Source organism: Dreissena polymorpha, chromosome 1, assembly GCF_020536995.1.
Source record: "Dreissena polymorpha isolate Duluth1 chromosome 1, UMN_Dpol_1.0, whole genome shotgun sequence".
In the NCBI taxonomy this organism is placed as follows: Eukaryota; Metazoa; Mollusca; class Bivalvia; order Myida; family Dreissenidae; genus Dreissena; species Dreissena polymorpha.
The window spans coordinates 42,263,111-42,284,639 of record NC_068355.1 but is presented as its reverse complement, the minus strand read 5'-3'; the positions used below and the strand labels follow the sequence as shown (position 1 = coordinate 42,284,639).

Here is a 21,529-nt window from a genome sequence, read left to right as displayed (position 1 = left end):
TCTTCAAAATAATTTCATTGAATAATTAAACTTTTCTAATGTAAAACCCAAATGCAAATGAGATTTGTGTTTTTTTCCTAAATTAAGAGATTAAATTACTGAGAGTGTGATTCTTCTAAACAAGATCAGCTTGCAATTAACCCTTTGCATGCTGGGAAATTTGTCGTCTGCTAAAATGTTGTCTGCTGAATTTTTAAAATTAGCATTTTCTTCGATTTTTTTCAAAGAATGCTATCAGAATAGCAAACAGTTTGGATCCTGATGAGACGCCATGTTTTGTGGCGTCTCATCTGGATCCAAACTGTTTGCAAAGGCCTTCAAAATTCAGTTCCAGCACTAAAAGGGTTAAAAATTGTAAGAAAAATGAGAAGTCTTCCTGAGATTGCAGCTTTATAGAGATTGATAGCTAGAGATCTTGGAAGGAAATTAACTTTTTTACAATTGGTTGCCTTCATGGGCAACCGGCTTTAGTTTATTGGTTGTCCAGCTAAAGGATGAACAGAACAGACCCATGTACATGTTAAGTCTTATAATTTAATACAAATTCTTTAATTAAAATAAAAGATAATAGAACAACACCACTGCTGACATGAAACATACAACTTAGATGCATGTCCTTCAGTATGAGCCTGAATTGAAGAATTTCATAAGTCTTAATTAATGAATATTTAATATTCATATAAATTTAATTTAAAAAAAAATTAAGAGTTTTTTTATTCAATGACTAATTGTGTGGTATTGTTTTAAGTTTGTAAAAAAACTAGTTTTTACCTCCCCTGGGAAATGTTGTTCTGCAGTTCACGAATAATTCGTGAACAGTTCATGAACTGTTCTTGAACTGAGTTCATGAACTGTTCACGAATAGTTCGTGAACAGAAAATGAGCCACGTCTGTGAAAAGTTCTTGAAATTTTAGTTCATGAACTGTTCATGAACACTAATGGCATGAAGTGTTCATGAAATATTCTTGAAACCTAATGGCATGAAGTGTTCATGAACTATTCTTGAACCCTTATGGCATGAAGTGTTCATGAACTATTCTTGAACCCGTGTGGCATGAAGTGTTCATGAACTATTCTTGAACCATTATGGCATGAAATGTTCATGAACTATTCATGAACATCAATGGCATGAAGTGTTCTTGAACAGTTCATGAACAACACAATTCTTGAAAAATTCTTCAGGGTTTTGCTGTTCACGAACTGTTCATGAACATTTTCCTTCTATTTTTCAATGGCTCATTTTCTGTTCACGAACTGTAAGTGAATAGTTCATGAACCATAGTTCTTCAAGAGTTCATGAACTGAGGTGGCATGAAGTGTTCATGAACTATTAATGAACAAGAATTTGTTAATTTATGCAAAGGTTATCATAAGAGTTACTAAAGCTCAACAAACAGGTCAGGGTAAGAAGAAACAAGTCTTGTATTAGCACTTAACATATTGATAGCAACATATAACAATAATTTAAATATAACACTAATAACTGAGATACAAGTGGTTTGATAATACTCTTTAAATTTCATAATACAACTTTGCACTATATGTTCATGAATAATTTATGTATTGAAAAGATTATGAATAGTCTCATTTTCAGTTCAAGAATCATTTACTAATCAATGGTTTCCCTGAAATGGTTACACCTACAGTGCCATTAAGAACTTGAAATGGAACCAATGGCTGATCAGTTCAGCCGGTAATTTATTAAAGACTTACATTTTCAAATATAACATAAACCATGTGCCTTCCGTTTCAACTTCCTGTGCACACAATATTCTTTCTTTGTAAAAACAGCAATGCAATGTACATTGAGTTCTTGATATCATCTTAAACTGTTCTTGAAATAAGATGTCCTTAAAACGTTCTTAAACTTGTCTTTTAAGTCTTCCAAGAACAATGACAGATCCTTTTAAGAACATATTGGATTCTTAAAAAGTCCATCATACGTTCAAAAACATTGTGTAGACCTGTTTAAGAACATCAGAAGGAAACATGTTGTTCAAAAAAGTTCTTAAAGTGTTCAAGAATAGTTTAAGAATAATTCAAGAACAGGAAAGGTCCTTAAAAAGTTATTGAAGTGTTCCTGAAGGCAGTTCTTGAACAGTTCTTGTACAAATGTTCTTAAAATTCTCTAGAACAGGTCAAGAACTTTAACTTACAGTGGTGAAAGTACTATGCATATTCATACTAACTTCACAGGTTTCACAAATCTACAAGATTTGTATGCTAGACATTTCAATATTACTTTCAAAAATATGTATGAAACATCTAGCACAAAGGAATTCATGAATTATTCATGATGGATCCTTAAAGTCTGTCTCAGAAAAGTCATTAGAAATACTTGTGCATGAAATGTTCATCACTAAGTATTTATGGTTAGATGAAGAACTGTTCATGAACTTTGAAATGTTCAACAATAATTCATAAACAGTTCATGAACATGTCTAAAGAACAGTTCATGTCCAAAAGTTCATGAACCAAGCTCAGGAACTTTTTCAGAACCGTTCATGAACAGTTCTTGATTGGCTTGAAGTGTTCATGAAATCATGAACAACATTTCGCCGGGGCTTTCCCTGATAAGGCCAAATTCTACACGCCTGTGATTATTTGGGAGCACTAATTTCTTTTCCTGTCAGATGAGTGCAGCATAAAGTGGGATATTTAATCTGAATGAATTTACCAATCTCTTTGATAAGGATGATTTCAGACTATAAATTCCATAATTTCCATTAAACAACATCTAAAGCTTTGGGAATGACTAAATTTATCATGTCCTTCTTATCCTGTTGATTGGTCATTTTGAGAACTCAGGATAATTAGAACTAGTCCAAATTTAAAAAAATGAAATAAAGCACTGCTTGTAAATTCCATAATGTAGAACTTAAACAGTATATTATGGATAATTTGACTAGTGACATTAGTTCAGAAGTTAAAAATTTATGTTAATTTAAATTCAATTATTATGGTTTCAAAAATAAATAAATAAAAAATATATTATATCATAAATGACAAACTAGACTAGGGACATTAGTTCTGAAGTTTAAGATTCATGTAAATTTAAATTCAATTATTAATGTTTAAAAAATGAATAAAAATATATAAAATTTATAACACAAAATATTTTTATACAAGTTTTAACCAAATAAATAATGATCCTGTAATAAGTACCTGCTTATACAGAAGACAGTATTTCCAAGTAATCTGCAGCTCAATTTCATTGATAATAATACAGAAGATCATCTCAAACGCATTGATTATTGTATCTCACAATACTTAGAACCAGGAACAAGCACTGTAATAAGTCAAGGCACCCAGTGTGAGTGCCTGTGATTATAGGAGATAGTGCCCACAGTTCTGTCCTACATCCAACATGGGAGCTAACTTATGTCTGCCTATTGAACGTTGAACACTTTCAGTATATCATATACATTTTTCGTGGCTAGCCCGTTGTTCACTCAGTTTGTAATCTCAGTTTTCTAATTTTAAATATATTTAGTTGCCTGTCAATCATTATATGATATTCTTCTTCCCTAATTGCACAGTTTTACTATCTTATAATGACAATGTTTTGCTGATTTTTAAGTATTTGATACGGCTTTTCTTACACTATTGTTTCATCTGAAGTATTCATGGTGAGGAAATAAGTGACACTCAAAATGAATGTCACTGTGGGAATTATATTTTACACCTTATATTGGAGATGAGTTAACCCTTTCAGTGTGGGAACCGAATTTTAAAGGCCTTTGCAAACAGTTTGGATCCAGATGAGACGCCACAGAACGTGGCGTCTCATCAGGATCCAAACTGTTTGCTTTTCTGATAGTATTCTTTGAAAAAAATAGAAAAATGCTAATTTTAGAAATTCTGCAGACGACATTTTAGCAGACGACAAATTTCCCAGCATGCAAAGGGTTAAGGTCCCATTATGGCTCTGATATTTTATCATACATGGGTCTGCTTGTTGACTGTTCACAATGATCTTCATCAAACTTGATATTTTAAAGTCTAATTTTAACATACCTCACAGCCCAATGCAATAATGAGTAAATCTATACAAAACATTACTCATTAATGAAACAATTTTCAAGAGAATGCTGTGTGAATTTAGCTACACTGAAGATGAAAACAGAGAGTAGTTGTCACAATTAATAGAAGATATTTCGTTTTGGGTGGCTTTCATATTACTAGTGCCAAATAATCATCATAAATCAAAACATGTTATTAATTCAAATAAGTAAGTATTTTCTTATTATTATTCTGAATTTGGGGTAATGAAGATTTTGTAGTGTCACAAAAATATAAATCAGGACTGGTTTTGCTGTGAAAGGTTACCTAATTAAAACAATATATTCTATATAATATTAATAACTGAAAATTAATTATTACAGATACAATACATGCAGACAATTCATTTTATTGCTTGTATATATATGTTTATATTTTTATGAAAATAATATGTAAGTTATGCAAATAGTAAATTAAGTTTGTAGTTTAATTTCCATAAAAGTAAGTAATCTAAACATATACGTGCAATAACATAAACATTAGGATTCATATAAGAGTTACAGTTATGAATAGATATAATTTAATATTGTCAATTATTACTGTTGATTTAGCTTACATATAAATATATAAGTTAATGTACAGAAATTACTTAATATAAACCTAAATTTCCAAATAGAAAAGTAATATTTGAACACTTTAAAGAAACATAAATGTTATTTTAATGTTGATTAACGATTAAACAGTGATATCAAATGTCTTACCTGAGGTGGAATTAGGAGAACAGTTGTGACCATTTATTCCAGCCAATGTTTCTGTTGCTCCTATGTGATTGTGTGTGTCATTATATACTGAGTTTCCTCCAGGTGTCATGAGAAGTCCAATGTATTGTTAAAATCATAAAGTTGCACATGAATGTTTGCCCAGGGGAGTTTCAGCAGCCCAGGTTGTAAACTATGGTCTACATTTATGTACCATTATGGATAGTATATTACAGATATATGTACAATTAAAGACATTTAATGACAATTAAAAGGTGTGGTCAATTTTGAAGTGACATCAGGTGACTGTTTCAGCCAGAGTAAGTAGCCAATTTCTGATACTCTTAGTACAATTCAGAGGCGTATCCAGAAAATTTTCAGAGGAGGGGCTCATCAGGGGAGGGTGCGGGAGGTGTGTCCCCTTCCGTCGTCGATTTTTTTTTAATGGCACCTTGAAATGATGCGATTTCCTGCTATCTAATCAGCATTTTGCATGATAAAAGTGCATGTGAAACAAATAAGAATTTGAGTTCACACATCAAGTGTGACAGACACACGGACAGACAGACACACAGGGGTAAATCAAATGTCTCTCAAACCACTAAAGTGGTGGGAGACATTAACTTTATCAATAACTTTTTTTAACGGAGTTAGATGGGTGGACCTCCTATTGAACCTTGTTGGATATCCTACTAGGTCAACTTAGGTACAACATTAAAATGTTTATGTCCATGTCCCTATGAATGGAAAGCAGGCACACAGCGGACAACCTGTCCTGACCCATTGATGATCTTAGTTTTGTCTTAACAAGTCCTTGGGCACTGATACTCCTTTCACACTCGCATGATGTGACAGGGAACACACATGATATGGACAAAACAGTGTAAATGGTGGGGTACAGCTGGGAATCACAATGTGCAACAGAGCCCTGAAGGGTAGTAGGTGGGTTGGGTACACCTTTCCACCTAGCCTGCCATATAAAGTGCAACTCGGCAGGTAGGGACTGAGGGGAAGGGAGATCATCATTGAACCATTCAAGGTCACAAGCACTGACAGGAGAGGAGCACATTTGTTCAGGTATAAACTTCAATCCCATGGCTGCCTTAGTCTGCAAATCACTGAATTGGGTGTCCATTTCGTTCACAAAAGTGTCAACAAAGGGAGTCGTTAGGTTTCTTGTGTAATTTAATTCGGGTGTTGCTGCCTCGATGTTGTCACGCTTTAAGAAAATGATTTAGTTTCATATAGCAAAGTAATTCTTCATTTTTGAGTCTTTTTTAATTTTAAAAACTATGAATGAACATCAAAGCAGTTAGCCCGATTTGTAAAATAACCAAATCAAAACAAAAAAATAATTGTCATTCATTAAAGCGGGTATATACGATTTTTTTATATGTGTTTAATTGTAATATATTTATAAAATATGTTACAATAACACAACATAGACAAGAAAAATTATACATTAAAGCCGAATTTCATAAAATGCAGCAAAGACAAATTAGCATCCCGAGCCGATTGTGACGTACATATTTTCCTACAATAACCGAAGCATTCGTCTTTGTATTAGGATTGGAGTTAGTGTTCGTGTTTCGTATGAATAGATATTGTTGCAGGAACTCAAACCGTTAAACTAAGTTTAGATTCACATCGTACATGTATGGTATACATGCTGGCGAATTCGGCTGTACAGCCGTTTTCAATTTCAGAATTAAATATCTGGCTTATTTCGCATTTTCGACACATGTTCTTCTTAACTTTTATTTGAATTTATATTGAAATATATTTATAATACGTTTTTTACACATTTTATATAAATTCATAAATATTTGACAAAATCGTATATACCCGCTTTAAGTGTGCAGTTGAATTTCACTGGCAATAAGGATTTACTCAAAAGGATTATCACTCTAAAGAGCTAATACCAACTAAATTCATCAAAGAAATTACCGAAAAAATAATAATGATTGTCCATTGTGTTCGTCTAAACTCTTTAATTGCTACAAATTGAAATATTGTTTTTCACAGGTCTCATGCGGCAGCCATTTGAAAAATTTATCTATAGCTAAATGTATGGATGAATTTCATTAGTTGAATGTATCTTCTTCAGCCAATCAAATAGCGCAGTTTATTACTTACAGTCAATGAAGCGTGCACTTTAGCTGACGAATGTTAGATCGTCTGTACACATGCCTGGGGGCTAATGGCGGCCCGGGGCTAATCACACAAATCGACAGCTGTTTATGGCTTAATAGGGACATATGACAGGAAATACACAAGTGGATTGTAACTGTAAGGGGCTCATTTTTATTAAAAATCGTGTCTAGCCAGCCAGCTGGGGGGGGGGGGGCTTTAGCCCCCTAGCCCCCCACCTAAATACGCCTCTGCAATTGTCAAATATAGTATAATGACCTTTACTTACAAAGTAGTCTTATTGCCTAGTCTGGGAATAACAATGAGAAATTTAGCCAAATGAATTATTTCGGTGTGTGCATGAAACCTATTGTTTTCATATTTTATTAATATCAGATATTTAAACAATAATATTTTATATAGGGTGCAAATTCTACCACCATGAGAGAGGTGTTTAGAATTGCCTTTGTCAATTTGTTTGTACATGAAGTTGGAAAGTCAATAATGAAGTCAACATTTATTTAAATAATGGATCTCCCTACCAATTTTCACATTTTTAATAACCTGTCCATGTTAAGATTATTGTATTGTAATCATAACAAGCTATTGTAATCATGGTGCAGTGTTGCAAGTGTGTAAATAAACCAAGTCATCTGGTTAAATCTTAGAAAAGCCTTGCTACCACTCTAGGAAAACATGGTTCACTCTTGATCTAACTTGTTCAGCATTTTCATTTTTACATTTTTTAGTCTGAGTTTAAACCTGACATCACATGCCAACCAAAACTAGTTCACCATGTCAAATCTTAGAAAAAACTTGTTACTACTGTAGAGGTCACACTTGTGAATCAATCTTGATAATGAAATGGATCAACTCCATCAAAAAATAAGTCAAATTTGGTAAAATCCTAGTCACCACTTACCACTTTGAGGCCATAAATATGACTTGATCTTTATGAAACCTTGTTGAGAATTTTTTTAGTGGCAATATATAATGTAGAATTGGTTTGAAGCGGAGTCACATGCTTGTTAAAACTAGGTCAACATATAGTAAAACCTTAGAAAACCCTTGGTACCACTCTAGAATCAAGATTTATGATTTAGTTTTGATGAAACTTGGTCAGAATGTTTTTCTTGACAATATTAGGCCAATTCATGTGAATTTAGAAACTAGGTCACACAGTTAATTAAAACAAGAAATATCTTTAAAAAAGATATACGGCGTTGATAGTTCAATGAATGAGATCAAGGATAGCGAATGTTTTTTTCTGTGCAGTTCTTAGCTGTAAGGGATGTTTCGCGGCTTATTTTACATTATTACATATTTCTGGTCATAAACCTATAAATACAAAACAGAAAACCAAAAGAAGAATGGAAGTGAAATTAAAACATACGAGTCAAACGGCCACACGAGAAGTATCCGTATTTATAGGCGCGTTCTTCGAACAAACCTGTTTTAGTGGTTTGTCGGGCATTGCTTTTTGATTCGATTATTAACAGTATCGATAATATGAGAACATAGCCTTTAAATATAAACGCGTTGCGCTGGTAATTCTCTGAAAATAAAAGATGCACGCGCAAACTGTATTGATGTCGAGAATTGAGTGTAAAACTGATCTATCTATTAAGCCTTTTCATTAGAAATAAAATTGTTTCATGCAGTAAGACAGTGTTACAAAGACGCGTATATGTTTCCAATGTTCTGGTGGAATACTCAAATCAGCCAATGGAATAAATGAAGTGTATTCATTCGTACCTAGCCGCGGGAAATTTTATTTGAATTTTATTGGACACTTACAAAGGTCAGGAGAGGTGAAAAGCTGGCTTAATACAGCTTACGCCGAAAAATTCTTACCACTTCAGATGCAACCCTGCATGAGACTCAAACTGCAGATGAAACTTGTTCAGATCGAATGTTCATCTTTACAATATCTAGACCATGTTTGAATCTTTGTCAGTTGCATCCTAAAAGTATGTCAAGTCTTAAAAAAGATTCTGATTTAGTCTTAATTATGCTTGATCAAAATGATTACCTTGACCATTTTGGAGTCTTTGAACTCAAATGAGCTTTACAGGGCCACCAATGCCATCTTGTTTCATTTGTTCTTACAGTTCTTGCCATGAAACAAAACAAAATCAATGTAACTGTCTTTGATTTCTTTTGCTATTATGATCTCCACACTGGATTAATGCATGCCATAAAGCCAATGTCAGAATTATAAAGCAGTGGTAATTAAATACATTTGTTCCAGTGTGCCTAAACAATTTCCCTTTGCCATGTGCTTGTATAAGGAAGCAGGTTGTTACAGTGCAAGATGGCAGCAGGAGTAGCAGCAAAGTGTGCAAACCAAAAATGAAAACCCATATTCTGTTATTACAGAATTTGATACCATTTAACAGTCAGCTGTTATTTGTTTTCATAAGTTTTTCATGAGTATAAATTAACCACCTGTGACCAGTGAAATTACATTACCCGAAAAATACTCCTCAAATGAAGTCTGTATGAAAAGAGCTATCAAAAGACTATTTTTCCATGACACACTGTTTTAATTATTAAAATTTCCACGCAGACATGGAATGATACAACTTAAAAAAATTATTTCATATCAATGGTTCATGTATATGGAGTTTAAAAAAGCTAGCTAAATCTCCCTTGTGTTTTTTTAAAGACTAGTTAATTGAATGAGAGGAAGGCAGAAGTGAATTGCATGGGGTGCCCATTTTGAGACCAAGAGGTTGTTATCCTTTAAGTTTGATTACAAGAGTGCATTCACAGTTTCTATCTAAGAGAGTACCAAGTATTGGTTTCATCCATGATATTTACTCATATGTCAGAATATGTGTACATTTTGGGAACCATCTTGAAAGTTTATCAATTAATAATAAAGATCCTCTTCGCATCATTCATTATTGTAATAACATCATCTATGTGTTTAGGCAGCAAATGAAATCATCTAAAACTTTATGAGCCCCATCTTTTAGGTGATTAAAAGTTTCTGAGTCTAATCTTTCAGTTGATAAAAGTTTAGGAACCGTTTCTTTCAGGTGATTAACAGTTTATGAGTCTTTTCATGCAGGTGTTTGAACAATCTTCTAGTTTATGTATCTCATCTTTTATATTTGATACAATAATCTTTAAGTTTATGAAATATGCTTATGACAATTGAAGTGCAGAGAACATGAATAAATGTCTGATAAATAGAATGAATAATTAACGTTGTTAAAATATATATAAACAATGTGTGATAAGGAATTATATTAAAGATTAAAACTTGTGCTAAAAGGTTGTGGTTCTTGAAAAATGTAATCAATTTAACATTTGGTGAATGAGCACATTAAATTTAACAGCTGTAGTATTGAATACATGTATCTTTATGTCTTGTAGTATTATATACATGTATCTTTATGTCTTGTAGTATTGAATACATATATCTGTATGTCTTGTAGTATTGAATACATGTATCTTTTTGCTTTGCAGTATTATATACATGTATCTTTATTCTTGTAGTGTTGAATAAATGTATCTTTATGCCTTGCAGTATTATATACATGTATCTTTATGTCTTGTAGTATTGAATACATACCGTATATCATCATGTCTTGAAGTATTATATACATGTTTCTTCATGTCTTGAAGTATGAAATACATGTATACATCTTCATGTCTTGAAATATTGAATAGATGTATCTTTATGTGTTATAGTATTGAAAACATGTATCTGTATGTCTTGTAGTATTGAATACATGTATCTTTATGTCTTGTAGTAGTGAATACATGTATCTGTATGTCTTGTAGTATTAAATACATGTATCTGTATGTATTGCTGCTATTGAATACATGTACCTGTATGTCTTTTGTAGTAGTGAATACATTTATCTGTGTGTCTTGTAGAATTGAATACAATATGTATCTTTATGTCTTAGTATTGAATACATTTTATCTGTATGTCTTGCAGTATTGAATACATGTATCTGTATGTCGTGTAGTAGTGAATACAATGTATCTTTATGCCTTGCAGTATTATATATGTATCTTTATGTCTTGAAGTATTGAATACATGTATCTTTATGTCTTGTGCTATTATAAACATGTTTCTCTATGTCTTGTAGTATTGAATACATGTATCTGTATGTCTTGTAGTATTGAATACATGTATCTTTATGCCTTGCAGTATTATATACATGTATCTTTATGTCTTATGTAGTGTCGAATACATGTATTTTTATGTCTTGTAGTATTGAATATATGTATCATCATGTCTTGAAGTATTAAATACACGTATCTTCATGTCTTAAAGTATTGAAAACATGTATTTTCATGTCTTGAAGTATTGAATAGATGTAACTCTATGTGCTGTAGTATTGAATACATGTATCTGTATGTCTTGTAGTATTGAATACATGTATCTGTATGTCTTGTAGTAGTGAATACATTGTATCTTTATGCCTTGCAGTATTATATATGTATTGTTATGTCTTGTAGTATTGCATACATGTATCTTTATGTCTTGTAGTACTGAATACATGTATCTGTATGTCTTGTAGCATTGAATACATGTATCTGTATGTCTTGTAGAATTAAATACATGTATCTGTATGTCTTGTAGTATTAAAAACATGTTTCTTTATGTATTTTAGTATTGAATACATGTATCTTTATGTCTTGTAGTAGTTGTGTATTTCATTTAGATTTCTCTTGTGGTACAATATTTCTGTGTGTGTGAAATCATAGAACATGTTATTGTTCCATGCACTTCACTAAAGTGAAATTGTTTAATCAATTATAACACTATTTCTGAGGCAACAGAGATTCATAATGTTTGTCTAGTTTGTTTGGTATGAATTAAATACATTTATTTCAGGAAATTTTAAGTTGGCTATTTTACAATTGCGTAGCATTGCATAATGTCTGTCCTAATGAATCGATCACAACAAACATTATTTTTAATTAAAAAAAAACAGAAAACAACAAACATGCTTCCCCTATAATTCCAGTGGTGTCTTGTTCCATTTTAGCTGAAATGAATTGAAAAAGAAGTGAGAACAAAGTTATAGTTTTCAGCAACAAATTGCTGTTGAAAGCAACCAACAAATGTCCCATTCTTGTTAAATTGAAGGTATGAATGGTGTAATAGGAGTCTTTGAACTTTCTCGATTTCCCCATTAAATAGCAAGCTTCAAAAAGAGTGCTCACTTTATTCAGGGCTGTGCTTTTTATGAGGGATCAATACCACCAGGACAATTCAATCTTATATCTCTGTTGGACTTTACTGCAAATTAGCTGCTATAATTCCTGTTGACAGCCCATTGAAACTGTTTACTGGAAATTACTGGCAATTCTTGGATGACATTTTAGCAATGGAAGTTAATTGTTTGGAATGCATGAGTTCTGACCTGGTTTTTATGTCTTATTAAAGCGGGTATATACGATCTTGTCAAATATTTATTGATTAATATAAAATGTGTAAAAAACTTATTATACATATATTTCAATATAAACTAAAATAAAAGTTAAGAAGAACATTTGTCGAAAAAATGCGAAATTAGCCATATATTTAATTCTGAAATCGAAAAAGACTGTACAGCCGAATTCGCCAGCATATATATAATGCATGTACGATGTGAATCTAAATTTAGTTTAACGGTTCATTTTAAATTCCTGCAGCGATATCGATTCGTACGACACACGAACACTTACTGAAAAGACGAATGCATCGGTTATTGTAGGAAAATATGTACGAATTATCTTCGTCACAATCGGCTCGGGGCGCTAATTTGTATTTGCTGCATTTTATGAAATTCGTCTTCAATGTATCATTTTTCTTGCATATTGTGTGTTATGATAACATATTTGTATCAATATATAACAATTTAACACATATAAAAATCGTATATACCCGCTTTAAGCATTTTTTGCCAATGTCCCCTTCTTCATTGTATTGAAACTGCGCTGAAGATTTATGATGAATATCTACGGTCTCAATTATTCAACTTCATTACATTTTATGTAAATTGTTGCTTAAAATTTGTAAACTGTATTTAGTACAATTTAACTGAAAGATTGTTTTTGCTTTTAATGTTAAGGCCACAGAAATAATTATGAACCTATATTTAAAATCTGTTAGCAAAGATATAGGCAAAACAGAAATGGTTATGTACCATAATCAAACACAGAAAGAAACAGCACATAAATTGTTACGTCCCATTGGTGAACAGAGATAGATGAAGCAAAGAAATGACCATAGCATTTACCATTATTGAACAGAAATAGAGTCACTATGGGAATGTTGTGTATGATTGGTGTGAACTGATAAAAGTAGCACAATAAAGGTAGTATATGATTGGAGAACACAAATAGAGGAAGCACAACAGTTGTCATAAAGAGGTTGCATTATAATGGTACAAGGGCCATTGGTGAACAACTGTACTGAATTATACTGGCAAATTTTCCACAGGTTGAAAAAAAACAAGGTAGCATTATAATGGTAAATGTGGCATTTGTGAACAAACCTGAAGGTAGCATAATAATGGTAAATTTGCTACTGATGGACAAACATTTAGGTAGAACAATAATTATAAATGTACCATTGGTGAACAATTATGGAAGGAGCTTAAGAATGTTAAATATGCCATTGGTTAACAAACATTAGACATAGTAAAGTTATGGTAATTGTGCTACTTTTGAAAAAATGTACAGGTAGCATAAAACTGGTAAATGTGCCACTAGGAAATAAACATAGAGGTTGTACAATAATGTTTAATATTCCTTTGGGGAAAACACATGGAGGAAGTACAATAATTGTAAATGTGCAATTGGTAAACAAATATAGAGGTAGTACAATAATGGGAAATAGGAAATTGGTGAACAAACATAGAGGCAGCATAATTATGGTAAATGTGCCATAGTGAAAAAGATGGACAAAGCACCATAAAGTTCTTAGGAACTTGTGAGCTGGGCTGCCATGGAAATAATAGTAGTGGTGAGCAAAGATAAAATTAATGCAATGAACTGGCAATAATTGTAACGCCTCAACAAGAGCACCAACTGTTGTATACAAAATGTTGCCTTCATAATACAGAAAAACAGTTCACATTGTTTTTGAAAGTAACACACAAGATGATCATCATCAAGTGAATATTAATGATGTAAAAATGGTCATGACACATGAGATTAATGGCTTAACTAGAAGAACATTAGCAACATCACTATGTCTTTGAAGAATAGGATGTATCACTGCTCAGTGTAGGGAAATGCACACTACTCTTTTTTATGCTCCCCCCCAAAAAAATTTGGGGGAAGCATATAGTCGCCGCTTCATCTGTCCGTGTGTCCGTCCGTCTGAGCACAATTTTTGTCCGGGCTATTTCTCAGCAACTAATGACTGGAATTCAATGAAACTTTATGTGAAGCTTCACTACCAAGAGGAGATGTGCATATTATCAGCCCGTTCTGGTCGGATGATTTTTCACAGAGTTATGGCCCTTTGAATTTTTTCATTAACTGTACATATAGTGCAATTCTTGTCCGGGCTATTTCTCAGCAACTAATGACCGGAATTCAATGAAACTTTATGGGAAGCTTCACTACCAAGAGAAGATGTGCATATTATCAGCGGGTTCTGGTCGGATGATTTTTCACAGACTTATGGCCCTTTGAAAATTTCAATTGTACATAATAGTGCAATTCTTGTCCAGGCTATTTCTCAGCAACTAATGTCCGGAATTCAATGAAACTTTATGGGAAGCTTCACTACCAAGAGGAGATGTGCATATTATCAGCGGGTTCTGGTCGGATGATTTTTCACAGAGTTATGGCCCTTTGAAATTTTCCATTGTACTTGAGTGCAATTCTTGTCTGAGCTATTTCTCAGCAACTTATTATGGGAATTCAATGAAACTTTATGGGAAGCTTCACTACCAACAGGAGATGTGCATATTATCAGCCGGTTATGGTCAGATGATTTTTTACAGAGTTATGGCCCTTTGAAATTTGAAATTTTTAAGTTGCTAAACCATCCGTATTATTTTGTCCAAAGTTATGCCCCTCAAGACGGTTCCTTTTATCTGAATATATAGTGCAATATTGTGACAAAAAAACCTTTTGGGAGCATCACCCGTCTCCGACGGTTTCTTGTTGTTCATAAGAAACCTGAATACACATTTTGGCCCAGTTACAGTTATGCCCATGAATGTCAGGGTCAGTGCTGGCTCAGCTAATCGTCAGGAAAGACGGAAGGTGCTTTCAATAAATGGGTATTAAATGTTGATAAAACAGTATTGCTTTCAAGATATCAAATAACACGCACTTTAGGGAAAGAAATGAATGAAAATCAATCAGTAAATGCCATTTGTCTTGTATTTTGAGACAAACCACGAAAATAGTATAGTGTCCATGATAGATAGAAAACCGTTGAATTATTTAGCCACACATGTGTGACTTACGCAGTCAGTCTTTCTGAAAATAGTTCCTGCAAGCCATGAGAATAGGATACAAACATTTGCCAGTTTGTAATAAATAACACAATGTGACTTCAATGTTCATTTGGAAAGTATCATGGTTTGCTCTTCCATTTACAAGCCGCAATAAGATTTTTAACCCATTTATGCCTAGTGGACTCTCCCATCCTTCTAAATTGGATCAATTTATTTCCAAAATTAGGGATGTCTAGTATATTTATTTCTATATTTAGAATACATCTTACAGAAATTCCTTTAAGCAAACAGCGCAGACCCAGATGAGACGAAGCATCATGCGGCGTCTCGTCTGGGTCTACACTGTTTGCCAAGGCCTTTTTTTCTAGACGCTAGGCATAAATGGGTTAAAGACCTGCTTAATGCAAAAATGGTGTTAAGCAATATGCTGCCAGCATTGCTCCAGTCAAGCCTGTGCATCCAAACAGTCTTGTCTGGATATACATATTGAGGAGGATACATCGGAACAGTCTTGTCTGGATATACATATTGAGGAGGATACATCGGAACAGTCTTGTCTGGATATACATAATGAGGAGGATACATCGGAACAGTCTTGTCTGGATATACATATTGAGGAGGATACATCGGAACAGTCTTGTCTGGATATACATATTGAGGAGGATACATCGGAACAGTCTTGTCTGGATATACATATTGAGGAGGATACATCTGAACAGTCTTGTCTGGATATACATATTGAGGAGGATACATCGGAACAGTCTTGTCTGGATATACATATTGAGGAGGATACATTGGAACAGTCTTGTCTGGATATACATATTAAGGAGGATACATCGGAACAGTCTTGTCTGGATATACATATTGAGGAGGATACATCGGAACAGTCTTGTCTGGATATACATATTGAGGAGGATACATCGGAACAGTCTTGTCTGAATATACATATTGAGGAGGATACATCAGAACAGTCTTGTCTGGATATACATATTGAGGAGGATACATCGGAACAGTCTTGTCTGGATATACATATTGAGGAGGATACATCGGAACAGTCTTGTCTGGATATACATATTGAGGAGGATACATCGGAACAGTCTTGTCTGGATATACATATTGAGGAGGATACATCGGAACAGTCTTGTCTGGATATTCATATTGAGGAGGATACATCGGAACAGTCTTGTCTGGATATACATATTGAGAAGGATACATCGGAACAGTCTTGTCTGGATATACATATTGAGGAGGATACATCGGAACAGTCTTGTCTGGATATACATATTGAGGAGGATACATCGGAACAGTCTTGTCTGGATATACATATTGAGGAGGATACATCGGAACAGTCTTGTCTGGATATACATATTGAGGAGGATACATCGGAACAGTCTTGTCTGGATATACATATTGAGGAGGATACATCAGAACAGTCTTGTCTGGATATACATATTGAGGAGGATACATCGGAACAGTCTTGTCTGGATATACATATTGAGGAGGATACATCGGAACAGTCTTGTCTGGATATACATATTGAGGAGGATACATTGGAACAGTCTTGTCTGGATATACATATTGAGGAGGATACATCGGAACAGTCTTGTCTGGATATTCATATTGAGGAGGATACTCTACTCAAAACATACCACAAAACCTTGCACAGGCTGGGCTTGAGCTATGCTGGCAACATATGCAGTTAGACCAAAATTCTCCCATGTGCCTGATGTTAGAGTGACGTATTTGAATGTTTGGATAGAAAACTATGTCCTTATATAACATCAACATACCATATGTTGTTATGACAAAAAATAAATTAATAATATGTCATTTGAGAACACAAATGATTCGATCTAACATAGTAAAATTTGTATTTAAAACATTAATATGTCGTTTTATATACGTGCACTTCATAACAAACATTCCATGCGGTGGATATGCAAATATTATGTGGAAAAAAAACGCTTATTTTTTATTATTTGTTAAGGGGTAGATGAGGAAGTTGGATTTGCAATCTTCATTACAATTTTATTTGTACCAAAGAAAATCTTTTGCTTCTTAATTCCAGCAGATCAAAATCAGAGACTTATTGCGGAATTAAATATTTCGCAGTCTCAATGCATTACATTTTATATAGTATCATGATTTTTTACATCCAAAATCAAGATATGACCCATACTCCTTTAAACTAATAAATAAATAATCTCGCCAATGTTGTTTACTTGTCAGGATCCTCTTCAAATTGTGATGAATATAGGCGGTTTAATAATAAAAAGGTGATAATTTAATCCTGTTTATTGGTGGATCTTAGGTTTTGAGTTAAGTTAATGTTTTATATTTCCCTTTGATTTTTAAAGATTCCTGTTCCCTGAGTTATTGAGTGTCTATGACTTGTGGCAATATCAAAGTGTACAATAATTCCAGGAATGTTTATGGCCTTTAAGACAAGTGGATGTGGTTTCCAATAAAAGATTCATACTAACTACATGTTATTTACAAGTTGTTCTTCGTTCAAATAACTTGTGAAGTTACAATTTGATTGTTTAAATGCTCTTTGAAGTGCCATTGAATATGAGTATGTTTGAAGAGCATTTACTTATTCTTGGTAAAATATTGGATATATTACTCTACTAATTGCATGAAACAAATGGTGTTACAAGAGTCTTGTAATCTTTGTTATGTGTTATCATGTGTACTATTATAACAAATGATATATGTGAAACATATATTTCCGCAAAACATACATCTGTGCATCATTAAGCAACAAAGATCCTACTGCAAATTTCAAGTTTGCTTTAACAATGTTTCAATATATTTTCCAATTATAATATTTTACCTTCAATGATTTGTAAAATGAAAACTTTCATTTTTCAATAGGCTTGAAGACACAAATTGTAGTAAATTGCAGTCTCGGTAAAACAAAGGACTTTAGCTTGAACTGGCTGTTATATGTTCAGTAATTGTAGATGCTGCCTTTACACCCGGTAGCTTTTGATTCATTTTACAAAAAAAAGATGGTATATATGATATTAAAAGGTGCAATCCTTAATTCTGAAATGAAACAATATAGCGAAATTTGGAAAAATGATTGCATGATACAACAAACAATTGATTGAACAACATATCAGTGACACTGATATTGAAATGAATGTTTTAAAATCCCTATGTTGGTGTATTTCTAAATTCTCGTTTAAAATTGCTTTCAGACTCCTACGGCATTGCAATCACCACTATGATAACTGGACATGTACTGAAATTGTTGATGTTTAGTTAATACTGTTATATATATGTATCTTTGTTTGACTATTTAGGCCAGATTTATAAAAATTATTGAAGGTTTTATCATCATATATAACTGGCAGGGATCATATTTTCCCGCAACATCAATCGGTCCGGATATGAATGGGGGAAAGTATCCGAAAATGTATATCCGAAATCATGACAAATTACGTTAAAATATATACCATTGATTTTGCCATTCATGAAGGTGGTATAATACATGTACAAGTAAAATTTCCTTAGGCATTTTTTTTTAAACGGAACGAGTTTTCTCAACTGGTTTTATCATTTGGTATTTCATTGTTGTTTCGTGTGCTGTTTTATCGGACTTTTTTCATTGTTGTCAATATTATTAATCTGTGTAAGTCTATACCGATGTTTTTAATTGTTGTCAACTCGATAATAGCTTACAACCATGCACTGAACCAAACAAATGTCTGTGCGTAGGTTGGCTTCTGACAACAACAACCAAATATTTAATAAATAATTTGTTGTCAAATAACCCACGGCCGATAGTTTAGATGCGTAGGGATTTAATCACGAGAGCGAAGCATTTGAAACCACGCATCTAATTTTCCGGTCGTGAGTTATTCAACAACAAAGTATAAAGTACACGAATTATTTCGATTCTAACACGGTTTTACTAAAGATTTATTCAATGTATATTATTTTTCTTGTGTACTATTTTATGTGAAGTTCCGCCCAATAAAATAACTTTCGGCTGTTCTGTTGATATGATCCGCGACTTTCATTAATGTTATATTACCGGATTATTATGCTGGTGGAAAATGTATCGGCATGTTTTGTTTAGTTACAGCGCGTGCATTCAGACGCGTCTTTTCGGATGGGTCTTTAATCCGCTGTTCACAAGTTTGTTATTCTTGGTCTGATGCGCAATAAACCGGTCCTGACCGGTTTAGAGACTGCAGCGAATGGTTATCACACCTAATCGAGATAAGAATGTCATTAGGGTGTGTTAGCATGTACACTGTGTAATCGATTTCATGACATGGGAATTTTAATTGCAAACAGAATTGGACCGACTGTTTGGGATTTTCAATCGGTCTTTCATGACCCCAATTGGTCTAGGACCGACAAAACCGAAAAAAATATGATCCCTGATAACTGGTAATATGCTATATCATAAATTATGAATGAATGAGCAGTTAAAAAGATCAATTTTATACAAGTTGTAAAAGCTGTCTTTTCTCATTGTTAAGGGCCATAAAATAAAAGCCGTTTATTTTCCCTGAGCTGTCAATTGTGTCTGCCAGAATTTACCAGCCAGGATCTATTCAGTTTTATTGTACAGGCACCTGTTCAGTTATAGCCATTAGTTCAGATTGTGAACAGAAACCATTATGTTGTGATAAATTTGTGATTTCTGTAATATGGTAATCTTGGAACAAATGAAATATTTATCCCACACATTGCCTTGCTATTGTTCCAACCTGATAAAAGAGCGACAGCACAGTTGTTCACAATACTACCATATGTATGAATCTATTTTAGCTGTGCTCAGTAAAAAGGGGATTTAATGCATGTGCATAAAGTGTCATCCCAGATTAGCCTGCGCTTGCTAATCTGGGAAGACACTTTATGCACATGCATTAAACCCCCTTTTCACAGAGCACAGCTCATTTTTAGCTCGGCTGTTTTCGGAGAAAACCTAAGGTATTGTCATAGCCAGCTCGTCGTCCGACGTCCGCGTCGTGCTAAAACCTTTACATTTTGTTAAGGTTTTGAACATTGGCTCTTAAATCAAAGTGCTTCAACCTACAACTTTTTGAAACTTCACATTTAGCTGCACCATGATGAGTTTTACATGCCACACCCATTTTTGGGTAACTAGGTCAAAGGTCAAGGTCCCTGTGACCTCCAAGCTTTCATTCATTAAAACTGCACCCATAGCCGAGCATGGCACCCGTTATGCAGTGCTCTTGTTATTTCAAGACTTCAAGATAACATATAAAGAAGATGAAGTATTTACAACCAAAACATTTAAAATCAATTATTTTATGTTGTTTTGTTGTACTGGAAATTGGTTATATTAATCAGAAGGTTAATAGTGCTGAAACGTCCCATTAGACAAAATGGTTGTTGGTCAATTGCTAATTATTGATATATTAATGAAGTCATCAATTGATTCATTAAGTGCTTTATTTGCATGAATCTTGTTGCGTAAAGCGTGATTTGATGAATTGTTTTATTGATGAAAATTGATTTCTGATTATGCACCCTACTCATTAGGTGATGATTCACTATTCTTTAATGTGATTGCACAATTTGGTAATTTTTTGCACAATTTGGTTAATAGTCTTTCAATTGGGTTTCAATTTATTTATCAATTCAGTCCATCGATCTAATGGTAGGCTCGTTTAATTTCTGTGCTATAACTAGGGAATTATAAGGCCTACTTCAAGGTTTGTATACCCCCGGATCGAATGATCGGGGGTATATTGTTTTTGGCCTGTCTTTCTGTCTGCCATTCTGTCTGTCAGTCATTCTTTCCCAAAACTTTTACCTTGGTCATGACTTTTGCAATATTGAAGAAAGCAACTTGATATTTGACATGCATATGTATCTCATGGACCTGCACACTTTGAGTGGTGAAAGGTCAAGGTCATCCTTCAAGGTCAAAGGTCAAATATATAGCTTCAAAGCGGTGCAGTAGGGGTCATTGTGTATCACAAACACAGCTCTTGTTTGGTTTCTTGGCAGGAAATTTAAAAGGAAGAGTCTTTTAATTTTAAGGTAAAAGATCAAATGCAGAAGATTCTTACCTGAATACATTTGTATGCACCCGGATTGAATGATGGGGGGTATATTGTTTTTGGCCTGTCTGTCTGTCATTGTCTGTCTGCCTGTCTGTCTCTCTGTCAGTCTGTCTGTCTGTCTGTCTGTCTGTCTGTCTGTCTGTCTGTCTG

The 21,529-nt window shown here is 33.5% G+C and overlaps 2 protein-coding genes across 9 annotated transcripts in view; one reads left to right on the top strand and one right to left on the bottom strand.

The window, feature by feature from the left end:
• The window catches only part of LOC127878076 (G-protein coupled receptor dmsr-1-like), a 34,002-nt gene extending 30,691 nt beyond the window's left edge, over nucleotides 1-3,311 (bottom strand). Inside the window, exon 1 of the mRNA XM_052424494.1 lies at nucleotides 3,167-3,311. The gene's annotated coding sequence lies outside the window, so the exon portion shown is untranslated. The remainder of the gene's footprint in view (nucleotides 1-3,166) is intronic.
• The window catches only part of LOC127878034 (protein MON2 homolog), a 450,013-nt gene that overhangs the window by 247,646 nt on the left and 180,838 nt on the right, over nucleotides 1-21,529 (top strand). The gene's annotated exons all lie outside the window — the stretch shown is intronic.